Source organism: Salvelinus alpinus, chromosome 1, assembly GCF_045679555.1.
Source record: "Salvelinus alpinus chromosome 1, SLU_Salpinus.1, whole genome shotgun sequence".
NCBI classification, from domain to species: Eukaryota; Metazoa; Chordata; class Actinopteri; order Salmoniformes; family Salmonidae; genus Salvelinus; species Salvelinus alpinus.
The window spans coordinates 5,315,689-5,340,546 of NC_092086.1; the positions used below are offsets into that span (position 1 = coordinate 5,315,689).

General features: G+C 43.2%; 1 protein-coding gene across 2 annotated transcripts in view; it reads right to left on the minus strand.

The window, feature by feature from the left end:
* Positions 1-24,858, minus strand: part of clec16a (C-type lectin domain containing 16A) — a 134,771-nt gene that overhangs the window by 91,072 nt on the left and 18,841 nt on the right. The window lies entirely within an intron of this gene.

Sequence of the window (24,858 nt, forward strand, 5' to 3'; positions counted from 1 at the left end):
CAGATAGATGGGGAGAGGGGGGGGGGGCAGAGGAATCCAGGACCAGACATTTACAGAGAGTAGATATGAGTATAACTATGTAGAGACTAAAGCTGTTCTCTCCAGGAGTAGATAGTCTCTAAAAAGAGACCGCTACGGAGGACTCTGCTCTAGAAAGAGACTGATATGGAGGACTCTACTCTAAAGAGAGACTGATATGGAGGACTCTACTCTGAAGAGAGACTGATATGGAGGACTCTACTCTAAAGAGAGACTGATATGGAGGACTCTACTCTAAAGAGAGATTGATATGGAGGACTCTACTCTAAAGAGAGACTGATATGGAGGACTCTACTCTAAAGAGAGACTGATATGGAGGACTCTACTCTAAAGAGAGACTGATATGGAGGACTCTACTCTAAAGAGAGACTGATATGGAGGACTCTACTCTGAAGAGAGACTGATATGGAGGACTCTACTCTAAAGAGAGACTGATATGGAGGACTCTACTCTGAAGAGAGACTGATATGGAGGACTCTACTCTGAAGAGAGACTGATATGGAGGACTCTACTCTAAAGAGAGACTGATATGGAGGACTCTACTCTAAAGAGAGACTGATATGGAGGACTCTACTCTAAAAGAGAGACTGATATGGAGGACTCTACTCTGAAGAGAGACTGATATGGAGGACTCTACTCTAAAAGAGAGACTGATATGGAGGACTCTACTCTAAAGAGAGACTGATATGGAGGACTCTACTCTAAAGAGAGACTGATATGGAGGACTCTACTCTGAAAAGAGAGACTGATATGGAGGACTCTACTCTAAAGAGAGACTGATATGGAGGACTCTACTCTAAAGAGAGACTGATATGGAGGACTCTACTCTGAAGAGACTGATATGGAGGACTCTACTCTAAAGAGAGACTGATATGGAGGACTCTACTCTAAAGAGAGATTGATATGGAGGACTCTACTCTAAAGAGAGACTGATATGGAGGACTCTACTCTGAAAAGAGAGACTGATATGGAGGACTCTACTCTAAAGAGAGACTGATATGGAGGACTCTACTCTAAAGAGAGACTGATATGGAGGACTCTACTCTAAAGAGAGACTGATACGGAGGACTCTACTCTAAAGAGAGACTGATACGGAGGACTCTACTCTAAAGAGAGACTGATACGGAGGACTCTACTCTGAAAAGAGAGACTGATATGGAGGACTCTACTCTGAAGAGAGACTGATATGGAGGACTCTACTCTGAAAAGAGACTGATATGGAGGACTCTACTCTGAAAAGAGAGACGGATATGGAGGACTCTACTCTAAAGAGAGACTGATATGGAGGACTCTACTCTAAAGAGAGACTGATATGGAGGACTCTACTCTAAAGAGAGACTGATATGGAGGACTCTACTCTAAAGAGAGACTGATATGGAGGACTCTACTCTAAAGAGAGACTGATATGGAGGACTCTACTCTAAAGAGAGACTGATATGGAGGACTCTACTCTAAAGAGAGACTGATATGGAGGACTCTACTCTAAAGAGAGACTGATATGGAGGACTCTACTCTAAAGAGAGACTGATATGGAGGACTCTACTCTAAAGAGAGACTGATATGGAGGACTCTACTCTAAAGAGAGACTGATTTGGAGGACTCTACTCTAGAAAGAGAGACTGATATGGAGGACTCTACTCTAAAAGAGAGACTGATATGGAGGACTCTGCTCTAAAAGAGAGACTGATATGGAGGACTCTACTCTGAAAAGAGAGACTGATATGGAGGACTCTACTCTAAAGAGAGACTGATATGGAGGACTCTACTCTAAAGAGAGACTGATATGGAGGACTCTACTCTAAAAGAGAGACTGATATGGAGGACTCTACTCTAAAGAGAGACTGATATGGAGGACTCTACTCTAAAGAGAGACTGATATGGAGGACTCTACTCTAAAGAGAGACTGATATGGAGGACTCTACTCTAGAAAGAGACTGATATGGAGGACTCTACTCTGAAAAGAGAGACTGATATGGAGGACTCTACTCTAAAGAGAGACTGATATGGAGGACTCTACTCTGAAGAGAGACTGATATGGAGGACTCTACTCTAGAAAGAGAGACTGATATGGAGGACTCTACTCTAAAAGAGAGACTGATATGGAGGACTCTACTCTAGAAAGAGACTGATATGGAGGACTCTACTCTGAAAAGAGAGACTGATATGGAGGACTCTACTCTGAAAAGAGAGACTGATATGGAGGACTCTACTCTGAAAAGAGAGACTGATATGGAGGACTCTACTCTAAAAGAGAGACTGATATGGAGGACTCTGCTCTAAAAGAGAGACTGATATGGAGGACTCTGCTCTAAAGAGAGACTGATATGGAGGACTCTACTCTGAAGAGAGACTGATATGGAGGACTCTGCTCTAAAGAGAGACTGATATGGAGGACTCTACTCTAAAGAGAGACTGATATGGAGGACTCTACTCTAAAGAGAGACTGATATGGAGGACTCTGCTCTAAAGAGAGACTGATATGGAGGACTCTACTCTAAAGAGAGACTGATATGGAGGACTCTACTCTAAAGACTGATATGGAGGACTCTACTCTGAAGAGAGACTGATATGGAGGACTCTACTCTAAAGAGAGACTGATATGGAGGACTCTACTCTAAAGAGAGACTGATATGGAGGACTCTACTCTAAAGAGAGACTGATATGGAGGACTCTACTCTAAAGAGAGACTGATATGGAGGACTCTGCTCTAAAGAGAGACTGATATGGAGGACTCTACTCTAAAGAGAGACTGATATGGAGGACTCTACTCTGAAGAGAGACTGATATGGAGGACTCTACTCTAAAGAGAGACTGATATGGAGGACTCTACTCTAAAGAGAGACTGATATGGAGGACTCTACTCTAAAGAGAGACTGACATGGAGGACTCTACTCTAAAGAGAGACTGATATGGAGGACTCTACTCTAAAGAGAGACTGATATGGAGGACTCTACTCTAAAGAGAGACCGATATGGAGGACTCTACTCTAAAGAGAGACCGATATGGAGGACTCTACTCTAAAGAGAGACTGATATGGAGGACTCTACTCTAAAGAGAGACTGATATGGAGGACTCTGCTCTAAAGAGAGACCGATATGGAGGACTCTACTCTAAAGAGAGACTGATATGGAGGACTCTACTCTAAAGAGAGACTGATATGGAGGACTCTGCTCTAAAGAGAGACCGATATGGAGGACTCTACTCTAAAGAGAGACTGATATGGAGGACTCTACCCTAAAGAGAGACTGATATGGAGGACTCTACCCTAAAGAGAGACTGATATGGAGGACTCTACTCTAAAGAGAGACTGATATGGAGGACTCTACTCTAAAGAGAGACTGATATGGAGGACTCTACCCTAAAGAGAGACTGATATGGAGGACTCTACTCTAAAGAGAGACTGATATGGAGGACTCTACTCTAAAGAGAGACTGATATGGAGGACTCTACTCTGAAGAGAGACTGATATGGAGGACTCTACTCTGAAAAGAGAGACTGATATGGAGGACTCTACTCTGAAAAGAGAGACTGATATGGAGGACTCTACTCTGAAAAGAGAGATTGATATGGAGGACTCTACTCTGAAGAGAGAGACTGATATGGAGGACTCTACTCTAAAGAGAGACTGATATGGAGGACTCTACTCTGAAGAGAGACTGATATGGAGGACTCTACTCTAAAGAGAGACTGATATGGAGGACTCTACTCTGAAGAGAGAGACTGATACGGAGGACTCTACTCTAAAGAGAGACTGATATGGAGGACTCTACTCTGAAGAGAGACTGATATGGAGGACTCTACTCTAAAGAGAGACTGATATGGAGGACTCTACTCTGAAGAGAGAGACTGATATGGAGGACTCTACTCTGAAGAGAGACTGATATGGAGGACTCTACTCTAAAGAGAGACTGATATGGAGGACTCTACTCTGAAGAGAGACTGATATGGAGGACTCTACTCTGAAAAGAGAGACTGATATGGAGGACTCTACTCTAAAGAGAGACTGATATGGAGGACTCTACTCTAAAGAGAGACTGATATGGAGGACTCTGCTCTAAAGAGAGACTGATATGGAGGACTCTACTCTAAAGAGAGACTGATATGGAGGACTCTACTCTAAAGAGAGACTGATATGGAGGACTCTACTCTAAAGAGAGACTGATATGGAGGACTCTGCTCTAAAGAGAGACCGATATGGAGGACTCTACTCTAAAGAGAGACTGATATGGAGGACTCTGCTCTAAAGAGAGACTGATATGGAGGACTCTACTCTAAAGAGAGACTGATATGGAGGACTCTACTCTAAAGAGAGACTGATATGGAGGACTCTACTCTAAAGAGAGACTGATATGGAGGACTCTGCTCTAAAGAGAGACCGATATGGAGGACTCTACTCTAAAGAGAGACTGATATGGAGGACTCTACTCTAAAGAGAGACTGATATGGAGGACTCTACTCTAAAGAGAGACTGATATGGAGGACTCTACTCTAAAGAGAGACTGATATGGAGGACTCTACTCTAAAGAGAGACTGATATGGAGGACTCTACTCTAAAGAGAGACTGATATGGAGGACTCTACTCTGAAGAGAGACTGATATGGAGGACTCTACTCTAAAGAGAGACTGATATGGAGGACTCTACTCTGAAAAGAGAGACTGATATGGAGGACTCTACTCTAAAGAGAGACTGATATGGAGGACTCTACTCTAAAGAGAGACTGATATGGAGGACTCTACTCTAAAGAGAGACTGATATGGAGGACTCTACTCTGAAGAGAGACTGATATGGAGGACTCTACTCTGAAAAGAGAGACTGATATGGAGGACTCTACTCTGAAAAGAGAGACTGATATGGAGGACTCTACTCTGAAAAGAGAGACTGATATGGAGGACTCTACTCTGAAGAGAGAGACTGATATGGAGGACTCTACTCTAAAGAGAGACTGATATGGAGGACTCTACTCTGAAGAGAGACTGATATGGAGGACTCTACTCTAAAGAGAGACTGATATGGAGGACTCTACTCTGAAGAGAGAGACTGATACGGAGGACTCTACTCTAAAGAGAGACTGATATGGAGGACTCTACTCTGAAGAGAGACTGATATGGAGGACTCTACTCTAAAGAGAGACTGATATGGAGGACTCTACTCTGAAGAGAGAGACTGATATGGAGGACTCTACTCTGAAGAGAGACTGATATGGAGGACTCTACTCTAAAGAGAGACTGATATGGAGGACTCTACTCTAAAGAGAGATTGATATGGAGGACTCTACTCTAAAGAGAGACTGATATGGAGGACTCTACTCTAAAGAGAGACTGATATGGAGGACTCTACTCTAAAGAGAGACTGATATGGAGGACTCTACTCTAAAGAGAGACTGATATGGAGGACTCTACTCTGAAGAGAGACTGATATGGAGGACTCTACTCTAAAGAGAGACTGATATGGAGGACTCTACTCTGAAGAGAGACTGATATGGAGGACTCTACTCTGAAGAGAGACTGATATGGAGGACTCTACTCTAAAGAGAGACTGATATGGAGGACTCTACTCTAAAGAGAGACTGATATGGAGGACTCTACTCTAAAAGAGAGACTGATATGGAGGACTCTACTCTGAAGAGAGACTGATATGGAGGACTCTACTCTAAAGAGAGACTGATATGGAGGACTCTACTCTAAAGAGAGACTGATATGGAGGACTCTACTCTAAAGAGAGACTGATATGGAGGACTCTACTCTAAAAAGAGAGACTGATATGGAGGACTCTACTCTAAAGAGAGACTGATATGGAGGACTCTACTCTAAAGAGAGACTGATATGGAGGACTCTACTCTGAAGAGACTGATATGGAGGACTCTACTCTAAAGAGAGACTGATATGGAGGACTCTACTCTAAAGAGAGATTGATATGGAGGACTCTACTCTAAAGAGAGACTGATATGGAGGACTCTACTCTGAAAAGAGAGACTGATATGGAGGACTCTACTCTAAAGAGAGACTGATATGGAGGACTCTACTCTAAAGAGAGACTGATATGGAGGACTCTACTCTAAAGAGAGACTGATATGGAGGACTCTACTCTAAAGAGAGACTGATACGGAGGACTCTACTCTGAAAAGAGAGACTGATATGGAGGACTCTACTCTGAAGAGAGACTGATATGGAGGACTCTACTCTGAAAAGAGACTGATATGGAGGACTCTACTCTGAAAAGAGAGACTGATATGGAGGACTCTACTCTAAAGAGAGACTGATATGGAGGACTCTACTCTAAAGAGAGACTGATACGGAGGACTCTACTCTAAAGAGAGACTGATACGGAGGACTCTACTCTGAAAAGAGAGACTGATATGGAGGACTCTACTCTGAAGAGAGACTGATATGGAGGACTCTACTCTGAAAAGAGACTGATATGGAGGACTCTACTCTGAAAAGAGAGACTGATATGGAGGACTCTACTCTAAAGAGAGACTGATATGGAGGACTCTACTCTAAAGAGAGACTGATATGGAGGACTCTACTCTAAAGAGAGACTGATATGGAGGACTCTACTCTAAAGAGAGACTGATATGGAGGACTCTACTCTAAAGAGAGACTGATATGGAGGACTCTACTCTAAAGAGAGACTGATATGGAGGACTCTACTCTAAAGAGAGACTGATATGGAGGACTCTACTCTAAAGAGAGACTGATATGGAGGACTCTACTCTAAAGAGAGACTGATATGGAGGACTCTACTCTAAAGAGAGACTGATATGGAGGACTCTACTCTAAAGAGAGACTGATTTGGAGGACTCTACTCTAGAAAGAGAGACTGATATGGAGGACTCTACTCTAAAAGAGAGACTGATATGGAGGACTCTGCTCTAAAAGAGAGACTGATATGGAGGACTCTACTCTGAAAAGAGAGACTGATATGGAGGACTCTACTCTAAAGAGAGACTGATATGGAGGACTCTACTCTAAAGAGAGACTGATATGGAGGACTCTACTCTAAAGAGAGACTGATATGGAGGACTCTACTCTAAAGAGAGACTGATATGGAGGACTCTACTCTAAAGAGAGACTGATATGGAGGACTCTACTCTAAAGAGAGACTGATATGGAGGACTCTACTCTAAAGAGAGACTGATATGGAGGACTCTACTCTAAAGAGAGACTGATATGGAGGACTCTACTCTAAAGAGAGACTGATATGGAGGACTCTACTCTAAAGAGAGACTGATATGGAGGACTCTACTCTAAAGAGAGACTGATTTGGAGGACTCTACTCTAGAAAGAGAGACTGATATGGAGGACTCTACTCTAAAAGAGAGACTGATATGGAGGACTCTGCTCTAAAAGAGAGACTGATATGGAGGACTCTACTCTGAAAAGAGAGACTGATATGGAGGACTCTACTCTAAAGAGAGACTGATATGGAGGACTCTACTCTAAAGAGAGACTGATATGGAGGACTCTACTCTAAAAGAGAGACTGATATGGAGGACTCTACTCTAAAGAGAGACTGATATGGAGGACTCTACTCTAAAGAGAGACTGATATGGAGGACTCTACTCTAGAAAGAGACTGATATGGAGGACTCTACTCTGAAAAGAGAGACTGATATGGAGGACTCTACTCTAAAGAGAGACTGATATGGAGGACTCTACTCTGAAGAGAGACTGATATGGAGGACTCTACTCTAGAAAGAGAGACTGATATGGAGGACTCTACTCTAAAAGAGAGACTGATATGGAGGACTCTACTCTAGAAAGAGACTGATATGGAGGACTCTACTCTGAAAAGAGAGACTGATATGGAGGACTCTACTCTGAAAAGAGAGACTGATATGGAGGACTCTACTCTGAAAAGAGAGACTGATATGGAGGACTCTACTCTAAAAGAGAGACTGATATGGAGGACTCTGCTCTAAAAGAGAGACTGATATGGAGGACTCTGCTCTAAAGAGAGACTGATATGGAGGACTCTACTCTGAAGAGAGACTGATATGGAGGACTCTGCTCTAAAGAGAGACTGATATGGAGGACTCTACTCTAAAGAGAGACTGATATGGAGGACTCTACTCTAAAGAGAGACTGATATGGAGGACTCTGCTCTAAAGAGAGACTGATATGGAGGACTCTACTCTAAAGAGAGACTGATATGGAGGACTCTACTCTGAAGAGAGACTGATATGGAGGACTCTACTCTAAAGAGAGACTGATATGGAGGACTCTACTCTAAAGAGAGACTGATATGGAGGACTCTACTCTAAAGAGAGACTGATATGGAGGACTCTACTCTAAAGAGAGACTGATATGGAGGACTCTGCTCTAAAGAGAGACTGATATGGAGGACTCTACTCTAAAGAGAGACTGATATGGAGGACTCTACTCTGAAGAGAGACTGATATGGAGGACTCTACTCTAAAGAGAGACTGATATGGAGGACTCTACTCTAAAGAGAGACTGATATGGAGGACTCTACTCTAAAGAGAGACTGATATGGAGGACTCTACTCTAAAGAGAGACTGATATGGAGGACTCTACTCTAAAGAGAGACTGATATGGAGGACTCTACTCTAAAGAGAGACTGATATGGAGGACTCTACTCTAAAGAGAGACCGATATGGAGGACTCTACTCTAAAGAGAGACTGATATGGAGGACTCTACTCTAAAGAGAGACTGATATGGAGGACTCTGCTCTAAAGAGAGACCGATATGGAGGACTCTACTCTAAAGAGAGACTGATATGGAGGACTCTACTCTAAAGAGAGACTGATATGGAGGACTCTGCTCTAAAGAGAGACCGATATGGAGGACTCTACTCTAAAGAGAGACTGATATGGAGGACTCTACCCTAAAGAGAGACTGATATGGAGGACTCTACCCTAAAGAGAGACTGATATGGAGGACTCTACTCTAAAGAGAGACTGATATGGAGGACTCTACTCTAAAGAGAGACTGATATGGAGGACTCTACCCTAAAGAGAGACTGATATGGAGGACTCTACTCTAAAGAGAGACTGATATGGAGGACTCTACTCTAAAGAGAGACTGATATGGAGGACTCTACTCTAAAGAGAGACTGATATGGAGGACTCTACTCTGAAAAGAGAGACTGATATGGAGGACTCTACTCTAAAGAGAGACTGATATGGAGGACTCTACTCTAAAGAGAGACTGATATGGAGGACTCTACTCTAAAGAGAGACTGATATGGAGGACTCTACTCTGAAGAGAGACTGATATGGAGGACTCTACTCTGAAAAGAGAGACTGATATGGAGGACTCTACTCTGAAAAGAGAGACTGATATGGAGGACTCTACTCTGAAAAGAGAGACTGATATGGAGGACTCTACTCTGAAGAGAGAGACTGATATGGAGGACTCTACTCTAAAGAGAGACTGATATGGAGGACTCTACTCTGAAGAGAGACTGATATGGAGGACTCTACTCTAAAGAGAGACTGATATGGAGGACTCTACTCTGAAGAGAGAGACTGATACGGAGGACTCTACTCTAAAGAGAGACTGATATGGAGGACTCTACTCTGAAGAGAGACTGATATGGAGGACTCTACTCTAAAGAGAGACTGATATGGAGGACTCTACTCTGAAGAGAGAGACTGATATGGAGGACTCTACTCTGAAGAGAGACTGATATGGAGGACTCTACTCTAAAGAGAGACTGATATGGAGGACTCTACTCTGAAGAGAGACTGATATGGAGGACTCTACTCTGAAAAGAGAGACTGATATGGAGGACTCTACTCTAAAGAGAGACTGACATGGAGAACTCTACTCTAAAGAGAGACTGATATGGAGGACTCTGCTCTAAAGAGAGACTGATATGGAGGACTCTACTCTAAAGAGAGACTGATATGGAGGACTCTACTCTAAAGAGAGACTGATATGGAGGACTCTACCCTAAAGAGAGACTGATATGGAGGACTCTACTCTAAAGAGAGACTGATATGGAGGACTCTACTCTAAAGAGAGACTGATATGGAGGACTCTACTCTAAAGAGAGACTGATATGGAGGACTCTACTCTAAAGAGAGACTGATATGGAGGACTCTACTCTGAAGAGAGACTGATATGGAGGACTCTACTCTGAAAAGAGAGACTGATATGGAGGACTCTACTCTGAAAAGAGAGACTGATATGGAGGACTCTACTCTGAAAAGAGAGACTGATATGGAGGACTCTACTCTGAAGAGAGAGACTGATATGGAGGACTCTACTCTAAAGAGAGACTGATATGGAGGACTCTACTCTGAAGAGAGACTGATATGGAGGACTCTACTCTAAAGAGAGACTGATATGGAGGACTCTACTCTGAAGAGAGAGACTGATACGGAGGACTCTACTCTAAAGAGAGACTGATATGGAGGACTCTACTCTGAAGAGAGACTGATATGGAGGACTCTACTCTAAAGAGAGACTGATATGGAGGACTCTACTCTGAAGAGAGAGACTGATATGGAGGACTCTACTCTGAAGAGAGACTGATATGGAGGACTCTACTCTAAAGAGAGACTGATATGGAGGACTCTACTCTGAAGAGAGACTGATATGGAGGACTCTACTCTGAAAAGAGAGACTGATATGGAGGACTCTACTCTAAAGAGAGACTGATATGGAGGACTCTACTCTAAAGAGAGACTGATATGGAGGACTCTGCTCTAAAGAGAGACTGATATGGAGGACTCTACTCTAAAGAGAGACTGATATGGAGGACTCTACTCTAAAGAGAGACTGATATGGAGGACTCTACTCTAAAGAGAGACTGATATGGAGGACTCTGCTCTAAAGAGAGACCGATATGGAGGACTCTACTCTAAAGAGAGACTGATATGGAGGACTCTGCTCTAAAGAGAGACTGATATGGAGGACTCTACTCTAAAGAGAGACTGATATGGAGGACTCTACTCTAAAGAGAGACTGATATGGAGGACTCTACTCTAAAGAGAGACTGATATGGAGGACTCTGCTCTAAAGAGAGACCGATATGGAGGACTCTACTCTAAAGAGAGACTGATATGGAGGACTCTACTCTAAAGAGAGACTGATATGGAGGACTCTACTCTAAAGAGAGACTGATATGGAGGACTCTACTCTAAAGAGAGACTGATATGGAGGACTCTACTCTAAAGAGAGACTGATATGGAGGACTCTACTCTAAAGAGAGACTGATATGGAGGACTCTACTCTGAAGAGAGACTGATATGGAGGACTCTACTCTAAAGAGAGACTGATATGGAGGACTCTACTCTGAAAAGAGAGACTGATATGGAGGACTCTACTCTAAAGAGAGACTGATATGGAGGACTCTACTCTAAAGAGAGACTGATATGGAGGACTCTACTCTAAAGAGAGACTGATATGGAGGACTCTACTCTGAAGAGAGACTGATATGGAGGACTCTACTCTGAAAAGAGAGACTGATATGGAGGACTCTACTCTGAAAAGAGAGACTGATATGGAGGACTCTACTCTGAAAAGAGAGACTGATATGGAGGACTCTACTCTGAAGAGAGAGACTGATATGGAGGACTCTACTCTAAAGAGAGACTGATATGGAGGACTCTACTCTGAAGAGAGACTGATATGGAGGACTCTACTCTAAAGAGAGACTGATATGGAGGACTCTACTCTGAAGAGAGAGACTGATACGGAGGACTCTACTCTAAAGAGAGACTGATATGGAGGACTCTACTCTGAAGAGAGACTGATATGGAGGACTCTACTCTAAAGAGAGACTGATATGGAGGACTCTACTCTGAAGAGAGAGACTGATATGGAGGACTCTACTCTGAAGAGAGACTGATATGGAGGACTCTACTCTAAAGAGAGACTGATATGGAGGACTCTACTCTGAAGAGAGACTGATATGGAGGACTCTACTCTGAAAAGAGAGACTGATATGGAGGACTCTACTCTAAAGAGAGACTGATATGGAGGACTCTACTCTAAAGAGAGACTGATATGGAGGACTCTGCTCTAAAGAGAGACTGATATGGAGGACTCTACTCTAAAGAGAGACTGATATGGAGGACTCTACTCTAAAGAGAGACTGATATGGAGGACTCTACTCTAAAGAGAGACTGATATGGAGGACTCTGCTCTAAAGAGAGACCGATATGGAGGACTCTACTCTAAAGAGAGACTGATATGGAGGACTCTGCTCTAAAGAGAGACTGATATGGAGGACTCTACTCTAAAGAGAGACTGATATGGAGGACTCTACTCTAAAGAGAGACTGATATGGAGGACTCTACTCTAAAGAGAGACTGATATGGAGGACTCTGCTCTAAAGAGAGACCGATATGGAGGACTCTACTCTAAAGAGAGACTGATATGGAGGACTCTACTCTAAAGAGAGACTGATATGGAGGACTCTACTCTAAAGAGAGACTGATATGGAGGACTCTACTCTAAAGAGAGACTGATATGGAGGACTCTACTCTAAAGAGAGACTGATATGGAGGACTCTACTCTAAAGAGAGACTGATATGGAGGACTCTACTCTGAAGAGAGACTGATATGGAGGACTCTACTCTAAAGAGAGACTGATATGGAGGACTCTACTCTAAACAGAGAGACTGATATGGAGGACTCTACTCTAAAGAGAGACTGATATGGAGGACTCTACTCTGAAGAGAGACTGATATGGAGGACTCTACTCTAAAGAGAGACTGATATGGAGGACTCTACTCTAAAGAGAGACTGATATGGAGGACTCTACTCTAAAGAGAGACTGATATGGAGGACTCTACTCTAAAGAGAGACTGATATGGAGGACTCTACTCTAAAGAGAGACTGATATGGAGGACTCTACTCTAAAGAGAGACTGATATGGAGGACTCTACTCTGAAGAGAGACTGATATGGAGGACTCTACTCTAAAGAGAGACTGATATGGAGGACTCTACTCTAAACAGAGAGACTGATATGGAGGACTCTACTCTAAAGAGAGACTGATATGGAGGACTCTACTCTGAAGAGAGACTGATATGGAGGACTCTACTCTAAAGAGAGACTGATATGGAGGACTCTACTCTGAAAAGAGAGACTGATATGGAGGACTCTACTCTAAAGAGAGACTGATATGGAGGACTCTACTCTAAAGAGAGACTGATATGGAGGACTCTACTCTAAAGAGAGACTGATATGGAGGACTCTACTCTAAAGAGAGACTGATATGGAGGACTCTACTCTGAAGAGAGACTGATATGGAGGACTCTACTCTGAAAAGAGAGACTGATATGGAGGACTCTACTCTGAAAAGAGAGACTGATATGGAGGACTCTACTCTGAAAAGAGAGACTGATATGGAGGACTCTACTCTGAAGAGAGAGACTGATATGGAGGACTCTACTCTAAAGAGAGACTGATATGGAGGACTCTACTCTAAAGAGAGACTGATATGGAGGACTCTACTCTAAAGAGAGACTGATATGGAGGACTCTACTCTGAAGAGAGACTGATATGGAGGACTCTACTCTAAAGAGAGACTGATATGGAGGACTCTACTCTGAAGAGAGACTGATATGGAGGACTCTACTCTAAAGAGAGACTGATATGGAGGACTCTACTCTAAAGAGAGACTGATATGGAGGACTCTACTCTAAAGAGAGACTGATATGGAGGACTCTACTCTGAAAAGAGAGACTGATATGGAGGACTCTACTCTAAAGAGAGACTGATATGGAGGACTCTACTCTAAAGAGAGACTGATATGGAGGACTCTGCTCTAAAGAGAGACTGATATGGAGGACTCTACTCTAAAGAGAGACTGATATGGAGGACTCTACTCTAAAGAGAGACTGATATGGAGGACTCTACTCTAAAGAGAGACTGATATGGAGGACTCTGCTCTAAAGAGAGACCGATATGGAGGACTCTACTCTAAAGAGAGACTGATATGGAGGACTCTGCTCTAAAGAGAGACTGATATGGAGGACTCTACTCTGAAGAGAGAGACTGATATGGAGGACTCTACTCTGAAGAGAGACTGATATGGAGGACTCTACTCTAAAGAGAGACTGATATGGAGGACTCTACTCTGAAGAGAGACTGATATGGAGGACTCTACTCTAAAGAGAGACTGATATGGAGGACTCTACTCTAAAGAGAGACTGATATGGAGGACTCTGCTCTGAAAAGAGACTGATACGGAGGACTCTGCTCTAAAGAGAGACTGATACGGAGGACTCTGCTCTGAAAAGAGACTGATACGGAGGACTCTGCTCTAAAGAGAGACTGATACGGAGGACTCTGCTCTGAAAAGAGACTGATATGGAGGACTCTACTCTGAAAAGAGAGACTGATATGGAGGACTCTACTCTAAAGAGAGACTGATATGGAGGACTCTACTCTAAAGAGAGACTGATATGGAGGACTCTGCTCTAAAGAGAGACTGATATGGAGGACTCTACTCTAAAGAGAGACTGATATGGAGGACTCTACTCTAAAGAGAGACTGATATGGAGGACTCTACTCTAAAGAGAGACTGATATGGAGGACTCTGCTCTAAAGAGAGACCGATATGGAGGACTCTACTCTAAAGAGAGACTGATATGGAGGACTCTGCTCTAAAGAGAGACTGATATGGAGGACTCTACTCTAAAGAGAGACTGATATGGAGGACTCTACTCTAAAGAGAGACTGATATGGAGGACTCTACTCTAAAGAGAGACTGATATGGAGGACTCTGCTCTAAAGAGAGACCGATATGGAGGACTCTACTCTAAAGAGAGACTGATATGGAGGACTCTACTCTAAAGAGAGACTGATATGGAGGACTCTACTCTAAAGAGAGACTGATATGGAGGACTCTACTCTAAAGAGAGACTGATATGGAGGACTCTACTCTAAAGAGAGACTGATATGGAGGACTCTACTCTAAAGAGAGACTGATATGGAGGACTCTGCTCTAAAGAGAGACCGATATGGAGGACTCTACTCTAAAGAGAGACTGATATGGAGGACTCTACTCTAAAGAGAGACTGATATGGAGGACTCTGCTCTAAAGAGAGACCGATATGGAGGACTCTACTCTAAAGAGAGACTGATATGGAGGACTCTACCCTAAAGAGAGACTGATATGGAGGACTCTACTCTGAAGAGAGACTGATATGGAGGACTCTACTCTAAAGAGAGACTGATATGGAGGACTCTACTCTGAAGAGAGACTGATATGGAGGACTCTACTCTGAAGAGAGACTGATATGGAGGACTCTACTCTAAAGAGAGAGACTGATATGGAGGACTCTACTCTAAAGAGAGAGACTGATATGGAGGACTCTACTCTAAAGAGAGACTGATATGGAGGACTCTACTCTAAAGAGAGACTGATATGGAGGACTCTACTCTGAAAAGAGAGACTGATATGGAGGACTCTACTCTAAAGAGAGACTGATATGGAGGACTCTACTCTAAAGAGAGATTGATATGGAGGACTCTACTCTAAAGAGAGACTGATATGGAGGACTCTACTCTAAAGAGAGACTGATATGGAGGACTCTACTCTAAAGAGAGACTGATATGGAGGACTCTGCTCTAAAAGAGACTGATATGGAGGACTCTACTCTGAAAAGAGAGACTGATATGGAGGACTCTACTCTGAAAAGAGAGACTGATATGGAGGACTCTACTCTGAAAAGAGAGACTGATATGGAGGACTCTACTCTGAAGAGAGAGACTGATATGGAGGACTCTACTCTAAAGAGAGACTGATATGGAGGACTCTACTCTAAAGAGAGACTGATATGGAGGACTCTACTCTGAAGAGAGACTGATATGGAGGACTCTACTCTAAAGAGAGACTGATATGGAGGACTCTACTCTGAAGAGAGAGACTGATATGGAGGACTCTACTCTGAAGAGAGACTGATATGGAGGACTCTACTCTAAAGAGAGACTGATATGGAGGACTCTACTCTGAAAAGAGACTGATACGGAGGACTCTGCTCTGAAAAGAGACTGATACGGAGGACTCTGCTCTGAAAAGAGACTGATACGGAGGACTCTGCTCTAAAAAGAGACTGATATGGAGGACTCTGCTCTAAAAAGACACTGATATGGAGGACTCTGCTCTAAAAAGAGACTGATATGGAGGACTCTGCTCTAAAAAGAGACTGATATGGAGGACTCTGCTCTGAAAAGAGACTGATATGGAGGACTCTGCTCTGAAAAGAGACTGATATGGAGGACTCTGCTCTAAAGAGAGACTGATATGGAGGACTCTACTCTGAAAAGAGAGACTGATACGGAGGACTCTACTCTGAAAAGAGAGACCGATATGGAGGACTCTACTCTAAAGAGAGACTGATATGGAGGACTCTACTCTGAAAAGAGAGACCGATACGGAGGACTCTACTCTGAAAAGAGAGACCGATACGGAGGACTCTACTCTGAAAAGAGAGACCGATATGGAGGACTCTACTCTGAAAAGAGAGACTGATATGGAGGACTCTACCCTAAAGAGAGACTGATATGGAGGACTCTACTCTAAAGAGAGACTGATATGGAGGACTCTACTCTGAAAAGAGAGACTGATATGGAGGACTCTACTCTAAAGAGAGACTGATATGGAGGACTCGACTCTGAAAAGAGAGACTGATATGGAGGACTCTACTCTAAAGAGAGACTGATATGGAGGACTCTACTCTGAAAAGAGAGACTGATATGGAGGACTCTACTCTAAAGAGAGACTGATATGGAGGACTCTACTCTGAAAAGAGACTGATATGGAGGACTCTACTCTAAAGAGAGACTGATATGGAGGACTCTACTCTAAAGAGAGACTGATATGGAGGACTCTACTCTAAAGAGAGACTGATATGGAGGACTCGACTCTGAAAAGAGAGACTGATATGGAGGACTCTACTCTAAAGAGAGACTGATATGGAGGACTCTACTCTGAAAAGAGAGACTGATATGGAGGACTCTACTCTGAAGAGAGACTGATATGGAGGACTCTACTCTAAAGAGAGACCGATATGGAGGACTCTACTCTGAAAAGAGAGACTGATATGGAGGACTCGACTCTGAAAAGAGAGACTGATATGGAGGACTCTACTCTGAAAAGAGACTGATATGGAGGACTCGACTCTGAAAAGAGAGACTGATATGGAGGACTCTACTCTGAAAAGAGAGACTGATATGGAGGACTCTACTCTGAAAAGAGAGACTGATATGGAGGACTCTACTCTAAAGAGAGACTGATATGGAGGACTCTACTCTAAAGAGAGACTGATATGGAGGACTCTACTCTAAAGAGAGACTGATATGGAGGACTCTACTCGGAAAAGAGAGACTGATATGGAGGACTCTACTCTAAAGAGAGACTGATATGGAGGACTCTACTCTAAAGAGAGACTGATATGGAGGACTCTACTCTGAAAAGAGAGACTGATATGGAGGACTCTACTCTAAAGAGAGACTGATATGGAGGACTCTACTCTAAAGAGAGACTGATATGGAGGACTCTACTCTAAAGAGAGACTGATATGGAGGACTCTGCTCTAAAGAGAGACTGATATGGAGGACTCTGCTCTAAAAGAGAGACTGATATGGAGGACTCTACTCTAAAGAGAGACTGATATGGAGGACTCTACTCTAAAGAGAGACTGATATGGAGGACTCTACTCTAAAGAGAGACTGATATGGAGGACTCTACTCTAAAGAGAGACTGATATGGAGGACTCTACCCTAAAGAGAGACTGATACGGAGGACTCTACTCTAAAGAGAGACTGATACGGAGGACTCTACTCTAAAGAGAGACTGATATGGAGGACTCTACTCTAAAGAGAGACTGATATGGAGGACTCTACTCTGAAGAGAGAGACTGATATGGAGGACTCTGCTCTAAAGAGAGACTGATATGGAGGACTCTACTCTAAAGAGAGACTGATATGGAGGACTCTGCTCTAAAGAGAGACTGATATGGAGGACTCTACTCTAAAGAGAGACTGATATGGAGGACTCTACTCTGAAGAGAGACTGATATGGAGGACTCTACTCTAAAGAGAGACTGATATGGAGGACTCTACTCTGAAAAGAGAGACTGATATGGAGGACTCTACTCTAAAGAGAGACTGATATGGAGGACTCTACTCTAAAGAGAGACTGATATGGAGGACTCTACTCTAAAGAGAGACTGATATGGAGGACTCTACTCTAAAGAGAGACTGATATGGAGGACTCTACTCTAAAGAGAGACTGATATGGAGGACTCTACTCTGAAGAGAGACTGATATGGAGGACTCTACTCTAAACAGAGAGACTGATATGGAGGACTCTACTCTGAAGAGAGACTGATATGGAGGACTCTACTCTGAAGAGAGACTGATATGGAGGACTCTACTCTAAAGAGAGACTGATATGGAGGACTCTACTCTGAAAAGAGAGACTGATATGGAGGACTCTACTCTAAAGAGAGACTGATATGGAGGACTCTACTCTAAAGAGAGACTGATATGGAGGACTCTACTCTAAAGAGAGACTGATATGGAGGACTCTACTCTAAAGAGAGACTGATATGGAGGACTCTGCTCTAAAAGAGACTGATATGGAGGACTCTACTCTGAAAAGAGAGACTGATATGGAGGACTCTACTCTGAAAAGAGAGACTGATATGGAGGACTCTACTCTGAAAAGAGAGACTGATATGGAGGACTCTACTCTGAAGAGAGAGACTGATATGGAGGACTCTACTCTAAAGAGAGACTGATATGGAGGACTCTACTCTAAAGAGAGACTGATATGGAGGACTCTACTCTGAAGAGAGACTGATATGGAGGACTCTACTCTAAAGAGAGACTGATATGGAGGACTCTACTCTGAAGAGAGAGACTGATATGGAGGACTCTACTCTGAAGAGAGACTGATATGGAGGACTCTACTCTAAAGAGAGACTGATATGGAGGACTCTACTCTGAAAAGAGACTGATACGGAGGACTCTGCTCTGAAAAGAGACTGATACGGAGGACTCTGCTCTGAAAAGAGACTGATACGGAGGACTCTGCTCTAAAAAGAGACTGATATGGAGGACTCTGCTCTAAAAAGACACTGATATGGAGGACTCTGCTCTGAAAAGAGACTGATATGGAGGACTCTGCTCTGAAAAGAGACTGATATGGAGGACTCTGCTCTAAAGAGAGACTGATATGGAGGACTCTACTCTGAAAAGAGAGACTGATACGGAGGACTCTACTCTGAAAAGAGAGACCGATATGGAGGACTCTACTCTAAAGAGAGACTGATATGGAGGACTCTACTCTGAAAAGAGAGACCGATACGGAGGACTCTACTCTGAAAAGAGAGACCGATACGGAGGACTCTACTCTGAAAAGAGAGACCGATATGGAGGACTCTACTCTGAAAAGAGAGACTGATATGGAGGACTCTACCCTAAAGAGAGACTGATATGGAGGACTCTACTCTAAAGAGAGACTGATATGGAGGACTCTACTCTGAAAAGAGAGACTGATATGGAGGACTCTACTCTAAAGAGAGACTGATATGGAGGACTCGACTCTGAAAAGAGAGACTGATATGGAGGACTCTACTCTAAAGAGAGACTGATATGGAGGACTCTACTCTGAAAAGAGAGACTGATATGGAGGACTCTACTCTAAAGAGAGACTGATATGGAGGACTCTACTCTGAAAAGAGACTGATATGGAGGACTCTACTCTAAAGAGAGACTGATATGGAGGACTCTACTCTAAAGAGAGACTGATATGGAGGACTCTACTCTAAAGAGAGACTGATATGGAGGACTCGACTCTAAAGAGAGACTGATATGGAGGACTCTACTCTAAAGAGAGACTGATATGGAGGACTCTACTCTGAAAAGAGAGACTGATATGGAGGACTCTACTCTGAAGAGAGACTGATATGGAGGACTCTACTCTAAAGAGAGACCGATATGGAGGACTCTACTCTGAAAAGAGAGACTGATATGGAGGACTCGACTCTGAAAAGAGAGACTGATATGGAGGACTCGACTCTGAAAAGAGAGACTGATATGGAGGACTCGACTCTGAAAAGAGAGACTGATATGGAGGACTCTACTCTGAAAAGAGAGACTGATATGGAGGACTCTACTCTAAAGAGAGACTGATATGGAGGACTCTACTCTAAAGAGAGACTGATATGGAGGACTCTACTCTAAAGAGAGACTGATATGGAGGACTCTACTCTGAAAAGAGACTGATATGGAGGACTCTACTCTAAAGAGAGACTGATATGGAGGACTCTACTCTAAAGAGAGACTGATATGGAGGACTCTACTCTGAAAAGAGAGACTGATATGGAGGACTCTACTCTAAAGAGAGACTGATATGGAGGACTCTACTCTAAAGAGAGACTGATATGGAGGACTCTACTCTAAAGAGAGACTGATATGGAGGACTCTGCTCTAAAGAGAGACTGATATGGAGGACTCTACTCTGAAAAGAGAGACTGATATGGAGGACTCTACTCTAAAGAGAGACTGATATGGAGGACTCTACTCTAAAGAGAGACTGATATGGAGGACTCTACTCTAAAGAGAGACTGATATGGAGGACTCTACTCTAAAGAGAGACTGATATGGAGGACTCTACCCTAAAGAGAGACTGATACGGAGGACTCTACTCTAAAGAGAGACTGATACGGAGGACTCTACTCTAAAGAGAGACTGATATGGAGGACTCTACTCTAAAGAGAGACTGATATGGAGGACTCTACTCTGAAGAGAGAGACTGATATGGAGGACTCTGCTCTAAAGAGAGACTGATATGGAGGACTCTACTCTAAAGAGAGACTGATATGGAGGACTCTGCTCTAAAGAGAGACTGATATGGAGGACTCTACTCTAAAGAGAGACTGATATGGAGGACTCTACTCTGAAAAGAGACTGATATGGAGGACTCTACTCTAAAGAGAGACTGATATGGAGGACTCTACTCTAAAGAGAGACTGATATGGAGGACTCTACTCTAAAGAGAGACTGATATGGAGGACTCTACTCTAAAGAGAGACTGATATGGAGGACTCTACTCTGAAGAGAGAGACTGATATGGAGGACTCTACTCTGAAAAGAGACTGATATGGAGGACTCTACTCTAAAGAGAGACTGATATGGAGGACTCTACTCTAAAGAGAGACTGATATGGAGGACTCTACTCTAAAGAGAGACTGATATGGAGGACTCTACTCTGAAGAGAGACTGATATGGAGGACTCTACTCTAAAGAGAGACTGATATGGAGGACTCTACTCTAAAGAGAGAGACTGATATGGAGGACTCTACTCTAAAGAGAGACTGATATGGAGGACTCTACTCTAAAGAGAGACTGATATGGAGGACTCTACTCTAAAGAGAGACTGATATGGAGGACTCTACTCTGAAAAGAGAGACTGATATGGAGGACTCTACTCTAAACAGAGAGACTGATATGGAGGACTCTACTCTGAAGAGAGAGACTGATATGGAGGACTCTACTCTGAAGAGAGACTGATATGGAGGACTCTACTCTGAAGAGAGACTGATATGGAGGACTCTACTCTAAAGAGAGACTGATATGGAGGACTCTACTCTAAAGAGAGACTGATATGGAGGACTCTACTCTAAAGAGAGACTGATACGGAGGACTCTGCTCTGAAAAGAGACTGATACGGAGGACTCTGCTCTAAAGAGAGACTGATACGGAGGACTCTGCTCTGAAAAGAGACTGATACGGAGGACTCTGCTCTGAAAAGAGACTGATACGGAGGACTCTGCTCTGAAAAGAGACTGATACGGAGGACTCTGCTCTGAAAAGAGACTGATACGGAGGACTCTGCTCTAAAAAGAGACTGATATGGAGGACTCTGCTCTAAAAAGACACTGATATGGAGGACTCTGCTCTAAAAAGAGACTGATATGGAGGACTCTGCTCTAAAAAGAGACTGATATGGAGGACTCTGCTCTAAAAAGAGACTGATATGGAGGACTCTGCTCTGAAAAGAGACTGATATGGAGGACTCTACTCTGAAAAGAGAGACTGATATGGAGGACTCGACTCTGAAAAGAGAGACTGATATGGAGGACTCTACTCTGAAAAGAGAGACTGATATGGAGGACTCTACTCTAAAGAGAGACTGATATGGAGGACTCTACTCTAAAGAGAGACTGATATGGAGGACTCTACTCTGAAAAGAGACTGATATGGAGGACTCTACTCTAAAAGAGACTGATACGGAGGACTCTGCTCTAAAGAGAGACTGATACGGAGGACTCTACTCTGAAGAGAGACTGATATGGAGGACTCTACTCTGAAGAGAGACTGATATGGAGGACTCTACTCTGAAGAGAGACTGATATGGAGGACTCTACTCTAAAGAGAGACTGATATGGAGGACTCTACTCTAAAGAGAGACTGATATGGAGGACTCTACTCTAAAGAGAGACTGATACGGAGGACTCTGCTCTGAAAAGAGACTGATACGGAGGACTCTGCTCTAAAGAGAGACTGATACGGAGGACTCTGCTCTGAAAAGAGACTGATACGGAGGACTCTGCTCTGAAAAGAGACTGATACGGAGGACTCTGCTCTGAAAAGAGACTGATACGGAGGACTCTGCTCTGAAAAGAGACTGATACGGAGGACTCTGCTCTAAAAAGAGACTGATATGGAGGACTCTGCTCTAAAAAGACACTGATATGGAGGACTCTGCTCTAAAAAGAGACTGATATGGAGGACTCTGCTCTAAAAAGAGACTGATATGGAGGACTCTGCTCTGAAAAGAGACTGATATGGAGGACTCTGCTCTGAAAAGAGACTGATATGGAGGACTCTGCTCTGAAAAGAGACTGATATGGAGGACTCTACTCTGAAAAGAGAGACTGATATGGAGGACTCGACTCTGAAAAGAGAGACTGATATGGAGGACTCTACTCTGAAAAGAGAGACTGATATGGAGGACTCTACTCTAAAGAGAGACTGATATGGAGGACTCTACTCTAAAGAGAGACTGATATGGAGGACTCTACTCTGAAAAGAGAGACTGATATGGAGGACTCTACTCTAAAGAGAGACTGATATGGAGGACTCTACTCTAAAGAGAGACTGATATGGAGGACTCTACTCTGAAGAGAGACTGATATGGAGGACTCTACTCTAAAGAGAGACTGATATGGAGGACTCTACTCTAAAGAGAGACTGATATGGAGGACTCTGCTCTGAAAAGAGACTGATATGGAGGACTCTACTCTAAAGAGAGACTGATATGGAGGACTCTGCTCTGAAAAGAGACTGATATGGAGGACTCTGCTCTGAAAAGAGACTGATATGGAGGACTCTACTCTAAAGAGAGACTGATATGGAGGACTCTACTCTAAAGAGAGACTGATATGGAGGACTCTACTCTAAAGAGAGACTGATATGGAGGACTCTACTCTGAAAGAGAGACTGATATGGAGGACTCTACTCTAAAGAGAGACTGATATGGAGGACTCTACTCTAAAGAGAGACTGATATGGAGGACTCTACTCTAAAGAGAGACTGATATGGAGGACTCTACTCTAAAGAGAGACTGATATGGAGGACTCTACTCTAAAAGAGAGACTGATATGGAGGACTCTACTCTAAAGAGAGACTGATATGGAGGACTCTACTCTAAAGAGAGACTGATATGGAGGACTCTACTCTAAAGAGAGACTGATATGGAGGACTCTACTCTAAAGAGAGACTGATATGGAGGACTCTACTCTAAAGAGAGACTGATATGGAGGACTCTGCTCTAAAGAGAGACTGATATGGAGGACTCTACTCTAAAGAGAGACTGATATGGAGGACTCTACTCTAAAGAGAGACTGATATGGAGGACTCTACTCTAAAGAGAGACTGATATGGAGGACTCTACTCTAAAGAGAGACTGATATGGAGGACTCTACTCTAAAGAGAGACTGATATGGAGGACTTTGCTCTGAAAAGAGACTGATATGGAGGACTCTACTCTAAAGAGAGACTGATATGGAGGACTCTACTCTAAAGAGAGACTGATATGGAGGACTCTACTCTAAAGAGAGACTGATATGGAGGACTCTACTCTAAAGAGAGACTGATATGGAGGACTCTACTCTAAAGAGAGACTGATATGGAGGACTCTACTCTGAAAAGAGACTGATATGGAGGACTCTACTCTAAAGAGAGACTGATATGGAGGACTCTACTCTGAAGAGAGACTGATATGGAGGACTCTACTCTAAAGAGAGACTGATATGGAGGACTCTACTCTAAAGAGAGACTGATATGGAGGACTCTACTCTGAAAAGAGAGACTGATATGGAGGACTCTACTCTAAAGAGAGACTGATATGGAGGACTCTACTCTAAAGAGAGACTGATATGGAGGACTCTGCTCTAAAGAGAGAGACTGATATGGAGGACTCTGCTCTGAAAAGAGAGACTGATATGGAGGACTCTACTCTAGAAAGAGAGACTGATATGGAGGACTCTACTCTAAAGAGAGACTGATATGGAGGACTCTGCTCTAAAGAGAGACTGATATGGAGGACTCTACTCTAAAGAGAGACTGATATGGAGGACTCTACTCTGAAGAGAGACTGATATGGAGGACTCTACTCTAAAGAGAGACTGATATGGAGGACTCTACTCTAAAGAGAGACTGATATGGAGGACTCTACTCTGAAAAGAGAGACCGATACGGAGGACTCTACTCTGAAAAGAGAGACCGATATGGAGGACTCTACTCTGAAAAGAGAGACTGATATGGAGGACTCTACCCTAAAGAGAGACTGATATGGAGGACTCTACTCTGAAAAGAGAGA